Source organism: Cibotium barometz, chromosome 19, assembly GCF_041138505.1.
Source record: "Cibotium barometz isolate CiBa-2024 chromosome 19, ASM4113850v1, whole genome shotgun sequence".
Taxonomy (NCBI): Eukaryota; Viridiplantae; Streptophyta; class Polypodiopsida; order Cyatheales; family Cibotiaceae; genus Cibotium; species Cibotium barometz.
The window spans coordinates 24,815,088-24,835,225 of NC_141064.1; positions in this window are offsets into that span (position 1 = coordinate 24,815,088).

A 20,138-nucleotide genomic window follows, 5' to 3' on the forward strand; every position below is an offset into this window, starting at 1 on the left:
AACAGTTAGAAACAAGGTCTTTATATTTCTGAAGAGGGATTGATTACAGGGGAAGATACTAGACATCAAAAGGGGGGTTGGGGGAGGAATCTTACAAAGTGCAAGTTTCCCCCTTGATCTGACCAAGTATCTTATAGATGTAATTGGATCAGCTCGATCAGAAATGATCTTGACTACGTTAGAGTAAAAAGTTATCCTGGTGGAATCGCCCATGCTTTCCGGTAAAGGAAGTTTTTTCGGGCTCGGTTTTGGAACAACCGATGAATTAGTCTCTTATCCGGATATCCGTGGGTGAGGCCTCGAATGTGGGACCCCTTTCCCGCACGAGAAATGCTACTTCCGCTGCTAGTATCCCGAATCTGTTGCTCGGTGGGAACAGGGATCTTACAATTTTGGATGATGAGAAAGATACTTTCAAATTGATTCTTGTGAGATCCCTGTCCCCACCGTGCAATGGATTCGGGGGTGCTAGCAACGGAAGTAGCACTTCTTGTGCGGGGTAGGGTCCCACACTCGGGGCCTCGCCCACGGATATTTGGACTAGAGACTAATCCATCGGTTTTTCCAAAATCGAACCCAGAAAACTTCCTTTGCCTGGAAAGCACGGGCGATTCCACCAGGATAACTTTTCCTAACGTAGTCAAAAGCCTTAACTAACTGAACTGATCTGACCGAGCACAGCCGCTTATCCTTTTTCCATAGAACAATTTTTGTCCGGGATTTACTTCATCTATCAAACTAAACAGAAATTGAGTCTCGATTTAAGGATCCATCAGTCCCATCCAGTCCCATGGGTTAACCAACCGCCCAACCACTGTAGTGATGGGATCCAATTAGGAATTTGGTTAGGTTTTGTCCTGGGTACCAGGGAAAAGAGTTCCCAGGCCCCCTTGCCGGAAGTTCATGCAAACATAAAACTAGTCACACCACTTACACACCCAATATGAAATTGCCTTTTTCTCAGTATCAGCTAACTTTAAAACAATCCTTTAATGAAACCATTATGTCACTGATGACAATCCTCAAAATCTCTGTTTGAATCCATATTTCCAATCATACATTCATCGGTGCACTTATGGCATCATTGGCAACCAGAACGCTCACCACCTGTTCACTCAGGGGTCTTTTCAATAGTTCCTAGCTCATAGTACCCGATAATATTTTCACATATAAAAATCAAGATGGAATCCTCATTGAAGATCAGCAAGATCAATCAACAGATCCATATAAGAGAGCCATGGACTCATTGGTTGAGGACCAGCAAGGTCAATCAACCAGATCCATGCTCGGTTTCAGAAAACAACTCTGTTCCAATATCTTCCACGACGCACCTGTGGGTATCTTCGACGACCCAGGGCCCGAGCACCGTATGGTCAGCACCCTCTAGGATCCTTCGCAGGTCACCTAGCACTTCACTCATAGGTCGCTTCCTTGGTCCCTCATCCACCGTACCGGAAGCTCACCATTTAAATCAAACCGAGGCTGGTCAAGACCTCGGCCGACCTTGCTACGCGAGACGTCCTCCATTGACTCTCCGTCAGCAGTTGCAACTTTATCAGTTAGGTCTCCACCACGACCTTAATCACAAGTTGGTCAAAATGCTTCCCCAGCATTCTTGACATAAAAGAGTCATTTAGAAACAGGTCACAAATACAGTTTCTATATTGAACTCTCGTCTTTCCACATTATTCCACATTAATCCATATTATTTAATCCAATTCCAATTCATATGTGTATCCATTCTTGACCAGATACATCATTTTCTGTCCCATCACATAGGATTCATTCACTTCACATAACATCCATTCCTATCTTTCTTAATTTACATTACGTCTCCTCACATCCATTTCTCATTATATCTCATTCGTTCAAATCTTATATTATTCATTCACATTCTGATTCACATGACATCTCATCTCATCCATTCGCTCATATCGACTTCATATCCATTCACATTCATAATTGCATTCATTATTCCACACACACATCCACATTCGTACATCCACATTCACATCTACATTTATACATCCATTTTAACATCCACATTCATACATCCACATCCAAATCCTCATTCATACATCCACATCCACATCTACATTCATACATCCACATTCACATTCACATCTATACATCCATATCCACATTCCACATCCTCATTCACATTCACATACATCCACATCCACATTCCATATCTACATCCATATCCCCATTCACACATCCCACTTTCATATTCACATACATCCACATTCACATTCCATATCTACATCCATATCCCCTTTCACACATCCACATTCACATACACATACATCCACATTCACATTCACATTCACATCCAGACATCCATATCCACATTCCACATCCTTATTCACATTTACATACCTCCACATCCACATTCACATTCACATTCACATCCAGACATCCATATCCACATTCCACATCCTTATTCACATTTACATACCTCCACATCCACATTCCATTCACATTTAGACATCCATATCCATCCTTATTCACATTCACATACATCCACATCCACATTCCATTCACATCCAGACATCCATATCCACATTCCACATCCTTATTCACATTTACCTACCTCCACATCCACATTCCATTCACATCGAGACATCCATATACATCCTTATTCACATTTACATACATCCACATCCACATTCCATTCACAGCGAGACATCCATATCCACATTCCACATCCTTATTCACATTTATATACATCCACATCCACATCCACATTCTATATCTACATCCATATCCACATTCACACATCCACATTCACATTCACATTCTCATCCATACATCCATATCCACATTTCACATCTACATCATTTCTTTCACATACATATAACTACATCTATTCTTTCACATACATACATCTCCATCTATTCCTCGTTCATTTTCATCTAATTGATTCGTTTCACATCCTCATATCTATTTATAGAATACAAGAGAATTCTTATTTTCGATATAAGATTTCTTTACGCATTTATTTATGCATAAATTTCAATTTAAGGAGACACACTTTTGAAATAAAAATCAATCTTTTATGCATCTTCCTATGCATAAATTCATTTTAAATGAGAATGACACTTTTGAATAGAAAATCAAATCGTTAATGCATCTTCCTATGCATAAAATCAAAATTGACGAAAATAACTCTCTTGAACTAAAAATAGATTTCTTTATGCATCTTTCCAGGCATAAATCCAATTTAGTAGGAATAACACTTTTAGAATAAAAAAATTTATCTTATGCATACAATCATTTATGATGAAAATCACTCTTTTAATATAAAAAAATATCTTTTATGCATATGATTATGCATACAATCATTTATGATGAAAATCACTCTTTTAATATAAAAGAATTTCTTTTATGCATAAAATCATTTATGATGAAAGTAACACTTTAAAAAAAAATAATAGTCTTTTATGCATACTTCTATGCATGAAAATCAAATATGATAAACGTAACACTTTTATAATAAAATAATAATCTTTTATGCATACCTCTATGCATGAAAATCAAATATGATAAAAGTAACACTTTTACAATAAAACAATAATCTTTTATGCATACCTCTATGCATAAAAATCAAATATGATAAAAGTATCACTTTTACAATAAAACAATAATCTTTTATGCATACCTCTATGCATGAAAATCAAATCTTTTATGCATACCTCTATGCATGAAAAGTAACACTTTTGCAATAAAACAATAATCTTTTATGCAAACCTCTATGCATGAAAATCAAATATGATAAAAGTAACACTTTTACAATAAAACAATAATCTTTTATGCATACCTCTATGCATGAAAATCAAATATGATAAAAGTAACACTTTTACAATAAAATAATTTTTTTAATGCATACCTCTATGCATGAAAATAAATTATGATAAAAGTAACACTTTCACAATAAAATAATAATCTTTTATGCATACCTCTATGCATGAAAATCAATTATGATAAAAGTTACACTTTTATAATAAAATAATAATCTTTTATGCCTAAAAATCTATTTTGATGAAAGTAACATTTTCATAATAAAAGAAAATTATTCCTTTATGCATAAAAATCTATTTTGATGAAAGTAACACTTTCATAATAAAAGAAAATTATTCCTTTATGCATAAGAATAATAATAATCAATATGCATCTTCTATGCAGGAAAATGACATTTTTAGAGTATAGAATTGATAGGAATTACTCTTTTAGCATAGTAAAAGATAATTCTTATTTCCAAAAATTTTGTCATAATCTCCTTTGTATGGCTAACCATTTTTCAAATTTTTCTACTTAATTTTGTCTTAAAAATTAACTCTAATTGATTTAAAGGAATCTATACTAATCGAAATTCACTTATAAAAGAGAAAACATTATAAAAAGTTTAATTCCAACAATTTTCACTTAACTAGGATAAAGAAGGGCTGATTCTAAGAAGAGAGAGGGGGAAAGCGTTTCGATCAAGGCATAACATCCATTTATCACTTCAAACAATCATAAACATTAGAAAAACATAAAATCAATAAAGAAAAATACAAGAATCTCTACTTACATAATTTCTTGGAGCTTTCCTTTGGCTTGATGGTTTGAGGGTTCAACTCTTGTTTAAAACAAGAGTGACCACCAATCTTTGGAAGAGGGAAATGTCAAAAACTAGTGAATTATTAATAAATTCACAGTTCTTGGCTTAGGAGGAGCAGAGTAACAGTGCATAAAACACTATTAAGTTTCAACAAAAGGGAGGGCTTCTATTTATAGAAAAAAGTGAGCCTCTAACCAAGCCAACCGTTTCTAGAATTTTCCAGATTAGTTTGGTCAATTTTTGACCATTTTTAGGTCAGTTTTGCTCACTTTTTGGATCTAGTTGAAACAGGAGAGAGGAGAGATGAAAATATCCCATTATTTGGGAGTTTAAAACTCATTCAAGCATGTGAAATAGGCGCCGTCTTCATGAGGGGAATTCCCCCATGCAGAGGTGTCAACAATGCATCATTACTTCTAAATATCTCCCTTTTTTAACTATTAACCTTGTCATTAGTCAACTCTTCATCTTATGTGAGTATTTACTCATTTTTGGGGGATTTTTCTTTTATTCTTCTATTTATCTCCTCCCTACATTTGGATGAATCTTATTGGTCCATAGGAACCTTAATTTAAAATTTCAAAAAAATCTTCACCTCTAGGATAATGCCTCTTGAACAGATTATACTTAATTTCTAATGCACCTTCTGAAAATGTTTTTGAACTTCTGTTTCAGGGAAACTTATTTTAATAAGATGATGTATTTTTCTATTCAAAAATATTTAAAATCTAAATATTCTCTTTCTAGAATATTTTCTCTCTCTAGCATATTTTCTCTCTCTAGGCCAAAACTGGTAGAAACAAGATCTTTTATATTTCTGAAGAGGGATTTTATTACAGGGGAAGATACTAAACATCCTGAGAGGCTGGGGGAGGAATCTTACATTCTACCCCACTTAAAAAACGCGAGATGTCCTGATCTCGCAGGTGGACTATGATCTCTTTCATCTTCTTCTTCTTCTTCAATCACTTCCAGCGTTACTGCCTTGGAAGTGGATGGCCGATTTGGGAACAACTCTCTTTGACTTCCCCTCTTCTGAGTTGGAGGTCTTGCATTACTTTGGGTTGAAACTGCAGGTGGGATAGAGGGTCTACCTCTGGGATTTCCCTGATTTTGGCGAATAGAACTGTGATTACTCTGGAAGGAAGGGGCTGGAGTCTGGAATCTTGACCCCTGATTTCCCTGTCCTGAAAACCTTGATCCAAAAGGAGTTGGGCAATCCATACTGCGATGTCCAAACCCTTGAGAGTTATAGCATTTCACTCTCTTGTTCAAGGGTGAAACTTCTGAAGTTGAAATCCAGGGATTTGAGTTTCGGGAAAAGGACATTTCTTCCATTCTGGAACTTCCCATATCCTGGGTTTGACCCTGATATCTCTTAGGCGGAGGACGGTTGGAATCACTTTCTGGGAATAAAAACCTTTTGAAAGGTGATGGTGCTGGCTTTGGCGGGACTTTGACATCAAAGGCTTTGGCAAAATCCTTCGTCATCCGAACTGCTTCGGCCATGGAAATAGGTTTGGCATTCTTGACTAAAGTATCTAATGGCTCATTCATTCCCCAAATGAACCTGGACATCAGCTGCTCTTCATCCAATTGAGGGGAATATTTAAGGAGAAGGGCAAAAGCCTGATGGTACTCTTCAATTTTTTGGGTTTCCTGTTTTAGTTCCAAGAACTCATTCATCTTAATTTCAAGAAAGCCTGGGAGACAAAACCTCTTTCTGAGGTAAGCCTTGAGATCGGTCCAAGTTTGGGTATTTCGGTCGAGACGGTTTGTCTCGCAATGGTTTCTCCATGCCTTTCTAGCTGTCTCCACTATCTTTAGCCTTGCAAGAGCCATTTTACTCTTCTCATTGTACCCGGTGACATCGAAGTATTCTTCCATTGATTCGATCCACTTCTCCAGGCTACGAACTATGAAGAGTTTTACGAACATCCAGGTCGAGTTCTTCTTCATCGATTTGGGGGTTAACATTTCTACCACGACGACCTCGGTCCATGTTCGTATCAATACAAAAATTCTCATTAAGTCTCTTTATTTATGATTCAATTCAAATTTTTTGATTCAATTGATTTCGGGTTCTCTAATTAGGTCGGCTCCCCACAGAGTCAAGGGTTAAAGATGCTCATATAGAACGCATTATTAGTTAACAATTCATTCAAAATATCTCATTAATATCTTTATCACAATAATGGTCCATTAGACTAAATTTTTCCATCTGAACAGTCCTCCATGGGGATTTCAAATTTTTAGATTTTTAATTTATCAACCCTTAACTTGATCTACTGATCAAAAGTTAACAGTAGCAATCTGCCAGCACAATCCACTAATCTCATAGTGATTGGCTAAAGTCATTAACATCATTCCATTTAAGAACATCATCACAGGGACTCGTCTCATTCATCCTCATTGTGGTTTCGCTCAGCTTATTACATTTCAACCAATTTCAAGGATCATCATTTTTCGATCAGAATCCAAATCAACTCATCAGTTGTCAACCAGAATTTAAAAATCATATCAATCACATTCAAATTCATCAACTGGATAGCATTAATGCTTATAAGTTCAGGTCTTAGATTTACTCGTATATACTGCCAGTAAAGAGTTGCAGTTATACCCTCGGTATATACGGGTAGTCATGGTCCTTGGAATTATAAGTTAAATACTATCATGTCTAGGCCTCAAGCCAGTCATGGATTCCATACAATTGCGGTACTTCCACATCTAAAGACCCAATTACCAAATTATGAATTTCAGTTTGAATAGCAAATTGTATGAATTTTATCACACAATTACAACCTTTTAGTGCCTCTTGATAAATTTTTGACATTTTTGGCTTCTCGGTTGATCCTCATTAGCCAAATAGCTCTGATACCAACTGTGAGATCCCTGTCCCCACCGTGCAATGGATTCGGGGGTGCTAGCAGCGGAAGTAGCACTTCTTGCGGGAGGTAGGGTCCCACACTCATGGCCTCGCCCACGAATATCCGGACTAGAGACTAATCCATCGGTTTTTCCAAAATCGAACCTAGAAAACTTCCTTTGCCTGGAAAGCACAGACGATTCCACCAAGATAACTTTTCCTAACGTAGTCAAAAGCCTTAACTAACTGAACTGATCTGACCGAACTCATAAGTTCCATAGTCAGATCAAGGGACAGATTGCACTTGGATCTAGAGACCAACGCTTTTTTCCTCATCGAGAGGCACAGCCGTTGATCCTTTTTCCATAGAACAATTTTTGTCCAGGATTTACTTCATCTATCAAACTAAACAGAAATTGAGTCTCGATTTAAGGATCCATCAGTCCAGCCTAACCCCATCCAGTCCCATGGGTTAACCAAACGCCCAACCACTGTAGTGATGGGATCCAATTAGGAATTTGGTTAGGTTTTGTCCCGGGTAACAGGGAAAAGAGTTCCCACGCCCCCTAGCCCGGAAGTTCATGCAAACATAAAACTAGTCACACGACTTACACACCCAATATGAAATTGCCTTTTTCTCAGCATCAGCTAACTTTAAAACAATCCTTTAATGAAACCATTGTCACTGATGACAATCCTCAAAATCTCTGGTTGAATCCATATTTCCAATCATACATTCATCGGTGCACTTATGGCATCATTGGCAACCAGAACGCTCACCACCTGTTCACTCAGGGGCCTTTTCAATAGTTCCTAGCTCATAGTACCCGACAATATTTTCACATATAAAAATCAAGATGAAATCCTCGTTGAAGATCAGCAAGATCAATCAACAGATCCATGTAAGAGAGCCATGGACTCATCCGTTGAGGACTAGCAAGGTCAATCAACCAGATCGATGCCCGGTTTCAGAAAATAACTCTTACTCCTTGTTCCAATATCTTCCACGATGCACGTGTGGGTATCTTCGGCGACCCAAAGCCCGAGCACCGTATGGTCAACACCCTCTAGGATCCTTCGCAGGTCACCTAGCGCTTCACTCATAGGCCGCTTCCTTGGTCCCTCATCCACCGTACCGGAAGCTCACCATTTAAATCGAACCGAGGCTGGTCAAGACCTCGGCCGACCTTGCTATGCGAGACGTCCTCCATTGACTCTCCATCTCAGCAGTTGCAACTTTATCAGTTAGGTCTCCACGACCTTAATCACAAGATGGTCAAAATGATTCCCCAGCATTCTCCATTCACATTCATAATTGCATTCATTATTCCACACACACATCCACATTCGTACATCCACATTCACATCTACATTTATACATCCATTTTCACATCCACATCCAAATCCTCATTCATACATCCACATCCACATCTACATTCATACATCCACATTCACATTCACATCCATACATCCATATCCACATTCCACATCCTCATTCACATTCACGTACATCCACATCCACATTCCATATCTACATCCATATCCCCATTCATACATCCACATTCATATTCACATACATCCACATTCACATTCCATATCTACATCCATATCCCCATTCACACATCCACATTCACATTCACATTCACATCAAGACATCCATATCCACATTCCACATCCTTGTTCACATTTACATACCTCCACATCCACATTCCATTCACATCCAGACATCCATATCCATCCACATTCCATTCACATCCAGACATCCATATCCACATTCCATTCACATCCAGACATCCATATCCACATTCCACATCCTTATTCACATTTACCTACCTCCACATCCACATTCCATTCACATCCAGACATCCATATCCATCCATATTCACATTTACATACATCCACATCCACATTCCCAGACCTCTATATCCACATTCCACACATCCAGACATCCATATCCTTATTCACATTTACATACATCCACATCCACATTCAATATCTACATCCATATCCACATTCACACATCCACATTCACATTCACATACATCCACATTCACATTCACATTCTCATCCATACATCCATATCCACATTCCACATCTACATCATTTCTTTCACATACATATAACTACATCTATTCTTTCACATACATACATCTCCATCTATTCCTCGTTCATTTTCATCTAATTGATTCGTTTCACATCCTCATATCTATTTATAGAATACAAGAGAATTCTTATTTTCGATATAAGATTTCTTATGCATAAATTCCAATTTAAGGAGACTAACACTTTCGAAATAAAAATCAATCTTTTATGCATCTTCCTATGCATAAATTCATTTTAAATGAGAATGACACTTTTGAATAGAAAATCAAATCTTTAATTCATCTTCCTAAACATAAAATCAAAATTGACGAAAATAACTCTTTTGGACTAAAAATAGATTTCTTTATGCATCTTTCCATGCATAAATCCAATTTAGTAGGAATTACACTTTTAGAATAAAAGAATTTTTCTTATGCATACAATCATTTATGATAAAAATCACTCTTTTAATATAAAAAAATATCTTTTATGCATATGATTATGCATACAATCATTTATGAAAATCACTCTTTTAATATAAAAGAATTTCTTTTATGCATCTAATTTATGCATAAAATCATTTATGATGAAAGTAACACTTTTATTAAAAAAAATAATCTTTTATGCATACTTCTATGCATGAAAATCAAATATGATAAAAGTAACACTTTTATAATAAAATAATAATCTTTTATGCATACCTCTATGCATGAAAATCAAATATGATAAAAGTAACACTTTACAATAAAATAATAATCTTTTAGGCATACCTCTATGCATGAAAATCAAATAGGATAAAAGTAACACTTTTACAATAAAACAATAATCTTTTATGCATACCTCTATGCATGAAAATCAAATATGATAAAAGTAACACTTTTACAATAAAACAATAACCTTTTATGCATACCTCCATGCATGAAAATCAATTATGATAAAAGTAACACTTTTACAATAAAATAATAATCTTTTATGCATACCTCTATGCATGAAAATCAATCATGATAAAAGTAACACTTTTATAATAAAATAATAATCTTTTATGTCTAAAAATCCATTTTGATGAAAGTAACACTCATAATGAAAGAAAATTATTCCTTTATGCATAAAAATCTATTTTGATGAAAGTAACACTTTCATAATAAAAGAAAATTATTCCTTTATGCATAAGAATAATAATAATCAATATGCATCTTCTATGCATGAAAATGACACTTTTAGAGTATAGAATTGATAGGAATTGCTCTTTTAGCATAATAAAAGATAATTCTTGCCATAACCTCCTTTGTATGGTTGACTATTTTTTATTTATTTTTATTTAATTTTGTCTTAAAAATTAACTCTAATTGATTTAAAGTAATCTATACTAATTGTTATAAAAGAGAAAACATTATAAAAAGTTTAATTCCAACAATTTTCACTTAACTAGGATAAAGAAGGGTTGATTCTAAGAAGAGAGAGGGGAAAAGCCATTCGATCAAGGCATAACATCCATTTATCACTTCAAACAATCATAAACATTAGAAAAACATAAAATCAATAAGGAAAAATACAAGAATCTCTACTTACATAATTTCTTGGAGCTTTCCTTTGGCTTGATGGTTTGAGGATTCAACTCTTGTTTGTAACAAGAGTGGCCACCAATCTTTGGAAGAGGGAAATGTCAAAAACTAGTGAATTATTAATAAATTCATAGTTCTTGGCTTGGGAGGAGTAGAGTAACAGTGCATAAAACACTATTAAGTTTCAACAAAGGGGAGGGCTTCTATTTATAGGAAAAAGTGAGCCTCTAACCAAGCCAACCAATTCTAGAATTTTCCAGATCAGTTTCGTTAATTTTTGACCATTTTTAGGTCAGTTTTGCTCACTTTTTGGATCTAGTGGAAACAGGAGAGAGGAGAGATGAAAATATCCCATTATTTGGGAGTTTAAAACTCATTCAAGCATGTGAAATAGGCGCCCTCTTCATGAGGGAAATTCTCCCATGCAGAGGTGTCAACAATGCATCATTACTTCTAAATATCTTCCTTTTTTAACTATTAACCTTGTCCTTAGTCAACTCTTCATCTTATGTGAGTATTTACTCATTTTTGGGGGATTTTTCTTTTATTCTTCTATTTATCTCCTCCCTACATTTGGATGAATCTTATTGGTCCATAGGAACCTTAATTTAAAATTTTGAAAAAATCTTCACCCCTAGGATAATGCCTCTTGAACAGATTATACTTAATTTCTAATGCACCTTTTGAAAATCTTTTTTAACTTCTGTTTCAAGGGAACCTATTTTAATAAGATGAGGTATTTTTCTATTAAAAAATATTTAAAATTTGAATATTCTCTTTCTAGAATATTTTCTCTCTCTAGGCCAAAACTGGTAGAAACAAGATCTTTTATATTTCTAAAGAGGGATTTGATTACAGGGGAAGATACTAAACATCCTGAGAGGCTAGGGGAGGAATCTTACAATTCCACTAAGTTTTGGAATGATGAGAAAGATACTTTTGTACTACCTCAACACTGTCAACACGTTCGTAATCTAACTAATCCCAAACGATAAATCTTGATGTAGTATAATAAAAGTGTAACCCATTTGTTTTGTGATATTAGGTTATGTTTCACACCGATTAAATTGATCTAAACTAGTGGTATTATATAAGTTTCCCAAAACATATCTTTTAGGATCAAGATGTGGAGGTCGAATCTTTGGATGAGGTGCAAGTGCTACCTGAAATTGGCTCATTGGAAGAAGACGATGAAGAAAACATTTTGGAGGAGGCCGATCAAAAGCATGAGGAACATCGATCCGAAGAAGATCATAAGTCACCTATCAATAATGACAATGCTTTATTGGATAATGATAGTGATAATGATATGGAACCCCATCTTTTCATTGAGCTTCCATTAGATATAGACATTGATGAAGAAACACATATGGATTTGTTATAAGATGGGATAGATTCATGATCTTGACAATGTTTCCCTTCTCGAAAGTTTTTTTTTTTGCTCAAAACATTGTTCCAAGGATTATGATCGACGTCTTTTTAAAACTATAATCGTTTTCTGTTTGTATATGCCATGTATAACTTAAATTTAGCACTCAACAAGTGTTTGAAATTTTATACAGTGAGAATAAAAATAGATTTTTTTGTTATTTTTGCTGCTCAACATTAAAATTAGAGTATAGCAGTGAAATTTTGTTTTTATGCTCGTTGCTATAAGAAGTAGCGAGATTTCACTACCACGGGTGCTACCCACAATGATATTTTGCTATGGGCCAATGATTGAAATCCTCGACATCCGATAAAATTAAAAATGATGCTGAAACGTTGCTAGAAAACATTACTATGCTCCCAACGTGTTGTAGTGACAACTGAATATTAGGAGTTACATGTGAGGATGGCATGGAGAGAGATTGGTGGATTTAAGACACGTAAATGTAGGCATATGTAAAGGAGATCATGCCCATGTAAGAGACCCCTCTCCATGCGCTTAATTAACAAAAGTAAGAAGGAAAAGGAGTTCATGGGTCTATAGAGGAGATCATCTCTAGATAAATAGTAGGATAGACTTAAGTAATGTTGTTGAAAAAAGCATAAGAGATAGCTTTTAAACTTATCCAATTGTAGATTTAGATCTTTATTTTTTAAAAATTCATCGTAAATCATGTTTTTTAAAATATTTAATCCATTGAATGCACTCAAATGGCATTTTCACTTCCATTTGAGGATATGGAGGTCATGTGTGCTTGTAGAGGAGGCCATGCGAAGATATTCTATTAAACATCCCCACTGACCCTTTTATCTAGTATGTTATATAATATGAATTAATGCATGTGGAAAATCATAGCTCGGCATTTTTAACTCAAAGGTTTTAGCTCGGTACATACACATACCCTTGTCACTTGAACCTAATGACGAAACCGTTTTTTAGTGAATGGTCAATTCCTTCTAAACATGGGAATGATCAAGTAATGTATGTGAGATCCCTGTCCCCACCGCGCAATGGATTCGGGGTACTAGTAGCGGAAGTAGCATTTCATGCGCGGGGCAGGGACCCACACTCGGGGCCTCGTCACGGATATCCGGACAAGAGACTAATCCGTCGGTTTTTCCAAAACCAAACCCGAAAAAACTTCCCTTACCCGGAAAGCACGGGCGATTCCACCAGGATAACTTTTTACTCTAACGTAGTCAAGATCATTACTGATCACGCTGATCCAACTGCACCTATAAAGATACTCGGTCGGATCAAGAAAGAAACTTGCACTTGGATCATTGGGATCAACGCTTTTTTTCCCATCAAGAGGCACAGCCGTTGATTCCTATCCATAGAACAATTACTATCCGAGATTTACTTTATCTATTGTAATAACAAAAATTGAGTCTCGATTTACGGATCCATCAGTCCAGCCCAACCCCATCCGATCCCATGGGTTAGCCAACCGCCCAACCACTGTAGTGATGGGATCCAATTTGGAATTTGGTTAGGTTTTGTCCCGGGTACCAGGGAAAAGAGTTCCAAGGCCCCCTAGCCGGAAGTTCATGCAAATATAAAACTAGCCACACCACTTACACACCCAATATGAAATTGCCTTTTTCTTAGCATCAGCTAACTTTAAAACAATCCTTTAATGAAACCATAGTACCACTGATCACAATGTTCCAATTTATCCCGTTGATTCATAATTTCCCATCATTCCTTCATCAAAGTATCTATGGCATCATTGGCAACTAGAACGCTCACCACCTATCCACTCAGGGGCCTTTTCAATAGTTCCTAGCCCATAATACTCGGCAATATAATCACTTATAAAAATCAAGATGGACTCTCATTGAAGATCAGCAAGATCAACCAACAGATCCATAAAAAGAGCCATGGACTCATCCATTGATGTGAGATCCCAATCTCCACCGCGCAACGGATTCGGGGTACTAGCAGCGGAAGTAGCACTTCATGCGCGGGGCAGGGACCCACACTCGGGGCCTCGCCCATGGATATCCGGACAAGAGACTAATCCGTCGGTTTGTCCAAAACCGAAACCGAAAAAACTTCCTTTACCCGGAAAGCACGGGCGATTCCACCAGGATAACTCTTTACTCTAACGTAGTCAAGATCATTACTGATCAAACTGATCTGACTGCACCTTTAACGGTACTTGGTCAAATCAAGGAAGAAACTTGCACTTGGATCATTGGGATCAACGCTTTTTTCCCCATCAAGAGGCACAGCCGTTGATTCCTATCCATAGAACAATTTCTATCTGGGATTTACTTCATCTATCGTAATAATAGAAATTAAATCTCGATTTACGGATCCATCAGTCCAGCCTAACCCCATCCGATCCCATGGGTTAGCCAACCGCCCAACCACTGTAGTGATGGGATCCAATTTGGAATTTGGTTAGGTTTTGTCCCGGGTACCAAGGAAAAGAGTTCCAAGGCCCCCTAGCCGGAATTTCATGCAAACATAAAACTAGCCACACCACTTACACACCCAATATGAAAATTGCCTTTTTCTTAGCATCAGCTAACTTTAAAACAATCCTTTAATGAAACCATAGTACCACTGATCACAATCTCCCAATTTATCCAGTTGATTCATAATTTCCCATCATTCCTTCATCAGAGTATCTATGGCATCATTGGCAACTAGAACGCTCACCACCTGTCCACACAGGGGCCGTTTCAATAGTTCCTAGCCCATAATACTCAACAATATAATCACTTATCAAGATGGACTCTCGTTGAAGAATAGCAAGATCAACCAACAGATCCATATAAAAGAGCCATGGACTCATCCGTTGAGGACCAGCAAGGTCAGTCAACCAGATCCATGCCCGGTTCCAGAAAACAACTCTTACTCCTTGTTCCAATATCTTCCTCGACGCACGCGTGGGTATCCTAGGCGACCCAGAGCCCGAGCACCGTATGGTCAGCACCCTCTAGGATCCTTCGCAGGTGACCTAGCGCTTCACTCATAGGCCGCTTCCTTGGTCCCTCATCCACCGTACCGGAAGCTCACCATTTTAATCGAACCGAGGCTGGTCAAGACCTCGGTCGACCTTGCTACGCGAGACGTCCTCCATTGACTCTCCGTCAGCAGTTGCAACTTTATCAGTTAGGTCTCCACGACCTTAATCACAAGACGGTCAAAATGCTTCCCCAGCATTCTTGACATAAAACAGCCATTTACAAACAGCATTTACAAACAGTTTACAAATACAGTTTCTATATTAACTCTCATTTTTCCACATTATCCCTCATTAATCCACATTACTTATTCCACATTCCATGTATATGTGTACTCATCCAATCACCTCCTTTTCCATCTCTTCACTTCAGATTCCTTCACATCACATATCATATATTCACATCCATATCCACATCCATACATCCACATCCACATCCACATTCACATCCATACATCCACATCTACATGCTTATCTCCATTTTCACATCCTCATTTATACATCTACATCCCATATCCACATTCATACATACACATCCATATATCCACATCTACATCCACATACATACATACATCCACATCCACATTCCACATTCACATCTATACATCCACATCTACATTCACATTCACATACATCCACATCCACATTCCCATACATCCACATCTATACATCCACATTCCACATTCACATCTACATTCACATTCACATACATGCATCCACATCTACATGCTTACCTCCATTTTCACATCCTCATTTATACATCCACATCCCATATCCACATTCATACATACACATCCATACATCCACATCTACATCCACATACATACATACATCCACATCCACATTTCACATTCACATCTATACATCCACATCTACATTCACATTCACATACATCCACATCCACATTCCCATACATCCACATCTATACATCCACATTCCACATTCACATCTACATCCACATCTACATCCACATTTACATCTATGCATATACATCTTCATGCATATATCCATTTTCATGTTCATACATCCACACTCCCATCTCCATATCCACACATCCACATACATACATCCATTTTCACATTCCCATTTATATAACCCCATATACTTTCACATCTAATCTTTTACATCACATCCATTCTCGCCCTATCACAACCCATATACATCTTATCCTATCACATACACTTCTTACCTCATCCCCCCATACACATCTTAATTCATCTTATCACATCCTAACTTATTTCACAAGCATCTTATCACCTCTTATCACACCTCTTATCACATCCTATCACTTTCCATACGCATCTTATCAATTCTTATCATATCTCATACACCTCTTATCACATCTTATCACATTTCATATCTTTTTTTTTTTTAAAAAGAGAATTCTTTTATTTGATATAAGATTTCTCTACACATTTATTTATACATAAATTCCATTTAAGGAGACTAACACTTTCGAAATTAAAATCAATCTTTTATGCATCTTCTTATGCATGATTTCAATTTGGTAGGGAATTATACTTTTAGAATAAAAGAATTTCTCTTATGCATCTAAGCTAAGCATAAAATCCATTTATGAGGAAAATCATACTTTTAGTATAAAAAGAATATCTTTTATGCATACCTATATGCATGAAATCCAATATGATAAAAGTAACACTTTTGATATAAAAATTTTTCCTTTATGCATACTTCTATGCATGAAAATTAAAAATGATAAAAGTAACACTTTTGATATAAAAATTTTCCTTTATACATACTTCTATGCATGAAAATTAAAAATGATAAAAGTAACACTTTTGATATAAAAATTTTCCTTTATGCATACTTCTATGCATGAAATTTAAAAATGATAAAAGTAACACTTTTGATATAAAAATTTTCTTTTATGCATACTTTTATGTATGAAATAAAAATGATAAAAGTAACACTTTTGATATAAAAATTTATCCATTATGCATACTTCTATGCATGAAAATAAAAATGGTAAAAATAACACTTTTGATATAAAAATTTATCCTTTATGCATAATATTAAAATTCAATTTCTCCATGATTATAATGAAATTCTTTCAATTAATCTAGGATGATGATTCCTAGAATATGGTAGGAAGTCCTCTTTTTATGCTTTGAATGAAAATTTTTTATGCATAATTTTTATAAAAATTTTGCCATAGCTCCGCTGCTATGACTGATAAATCTCAATTTTTCTAAGGGATAAAGCTTATCATTAAGGAAATAATTAAAATGATTCTCTAATTGGATCCTTAATCCATAATGGATTGAATCATCAATATACATAAACTAAAAGCATAAGAAAAAGCTATTAATTTGGCCTCAAGCATAGCTTTATCTTGGGTTAAGGAAAAGCTTTATGAAAAGCTTGATTTGGATTGAGAATGGGTCATGAGTATGACCATTTCTTGAGTGAGAGAGAGAATTTACATAAGAATCATTAGAATTTAAACATAAATGAAAATTAACTTCAATAGCATTTATTAAATTATGTAACTCTTCACTACTATTCAAACTTCAATAGCATTTAAAAAAACCATACCAATTAAACTTCTCAAGCTTGAGAGGGGTTGAGAAGAGAGAAACATTGAGAAATTATAGAAAGATGAATATTCACTAATTACCTTACAACTTGCTTGATTCTTTGTTCACGGTAGAGGCCCCCAACCAATCAATTGGTTAAGTATGTTGATGGAGCCACTAATGGGGATTGAAGAAAGAGGGAAGCTCCAAAAACTAGTGAATTATTAAATGAATTCACAGTTCTTGGCTTAGGTGGAGTAGAGTAACGATGCATAAACACTATATATTTTTCAACAAGGGGGAGGCTTCTATTTATAGGAAAAATTGAGCTCCTAACCAAACAAACTGATTCTAGAATTTTCCAAATCAGTTTGGTCAATTTTTGACCATTTTTAGGTTAGTTAAGCTAACTTTTTGGAACTAGACTTGAATGAGGAGAGAGGAGAGATGAAATATCTCAATTTTTATGAGTTTAAAACTCATTCAAGCATGTGAAATATGCACCTCCTTTAAAGAACTCCCCTTCCTTACATATGTGTCATAATGGAATCATTTTAATATTGCTCATAGTTTTTTACTAATAAACCTTGTACATTTTCAACTCTTCATCTTATGTGAGCATTTAAGGGACTCCCCTTCCTTACATATGTGTCATAATAAAATCATTATACCCAAAATATCTCATATTTTTAATATTGCACATAGTTTTTTACTAATAAACGTTGTACATTTTCAACTCTTCACCTCATGTGAGCATTTACTCATTTTTGGGTATTTTCTTTTTACAAGTTGGATTTATCTCCTCCCTACACATGGATTGATGCTATTGGTCCATAGGAACCTTAATTGGACCATAGTCTAAAGATTTCTGAAAATCTAGACCCTTAGGCTAAGGTTCTTTATACCTATTTTCAATTAATTCCAATTGCACATTGGAAAATTCTTTTTTGAATTTCTGTTTCAGGGGAACTCATCTGAATTAGAAGAGATATTTTTCTATCCAAAAATATTCAAAATCTGAATATTCTCTCTCTAGAATATTTTTCTCTCTCTAGGCTAAAACAGATAGAAACAAGGTCTTTATATTTCTGAAGAGGGATTGATTACAAGGAAAGATACTAGACATCAAAAAGGGGGTGGGGGAGGAATCTTACATTCTACCCCACTTAAAAAATGCGAGATGTCCTCATCTCGCAAACTGGGATAATTTCGCAAGATGCACGAATATGAGACTTAAAGAAAAATTTTAATCAAGATTAACCACCAAGAAATGTCTTAAAGAGAGCAAGATTCAAAATAAGAATAAGATTTAAACTTTATTCATTCTCGGAACTTATACAGTAAAGATAGAAGAACTCTTTACACTTCCATAAGCCCGTCCATCATATGATCACAAAAGCAGTCCTCACAAGCTGCACAAGTATAAGGTAACTCATCTATGGGAATAATTCTGTTGGTTATTGCTGCACCTATCTCAGTGGTATGAGGTGATCTAACAAAAGGACCTCTGAGAGGCAAGCCAAAAACGGGATAAAGGCATATCTTCTCATGAGGAAGAAAACATGCCAGTAAGAAGACCCGCTCAGAAAACCCAAGATGCCTTGATCTCATGACACAGTAATATCGGGGACCCAAACCCAAAGATTCAATAACCATGGCCAAGCGGACATTGTTACGAAAGTGCTGCTGACCCCAAGGTGTTACCCTAGTTATGTTTTGATAGGTCCGCCATTTGGTTTGCGCTACAGAAGTTCCCAAGTGAGGGAAAGTGAGCGCTCATACTGCTCTATAAAATCCTTCTTCACAGATTCACTTGCGTCTTGAAGGTGAGGAATCATTATGGATAAAACTAGTTCTTGTTGCCAAGCCATGAAGGAGATTAAGAAAGAAAGGAGATCGATGGAAGTAAGATTACTGTGAGCGACAAGTAAAAGTTACGACTTATATAAAGGAAGGAGCTAGCGTAACTTAGAAGCCAACGGTATCTTGCCACTGAAGTTTTACCGTCTTTCCATGATTTGGGTTTGGCACATTTTTCTATAGAAGGCATTCAGAACTTTGAGATGAGGAGATAAAAGAAGT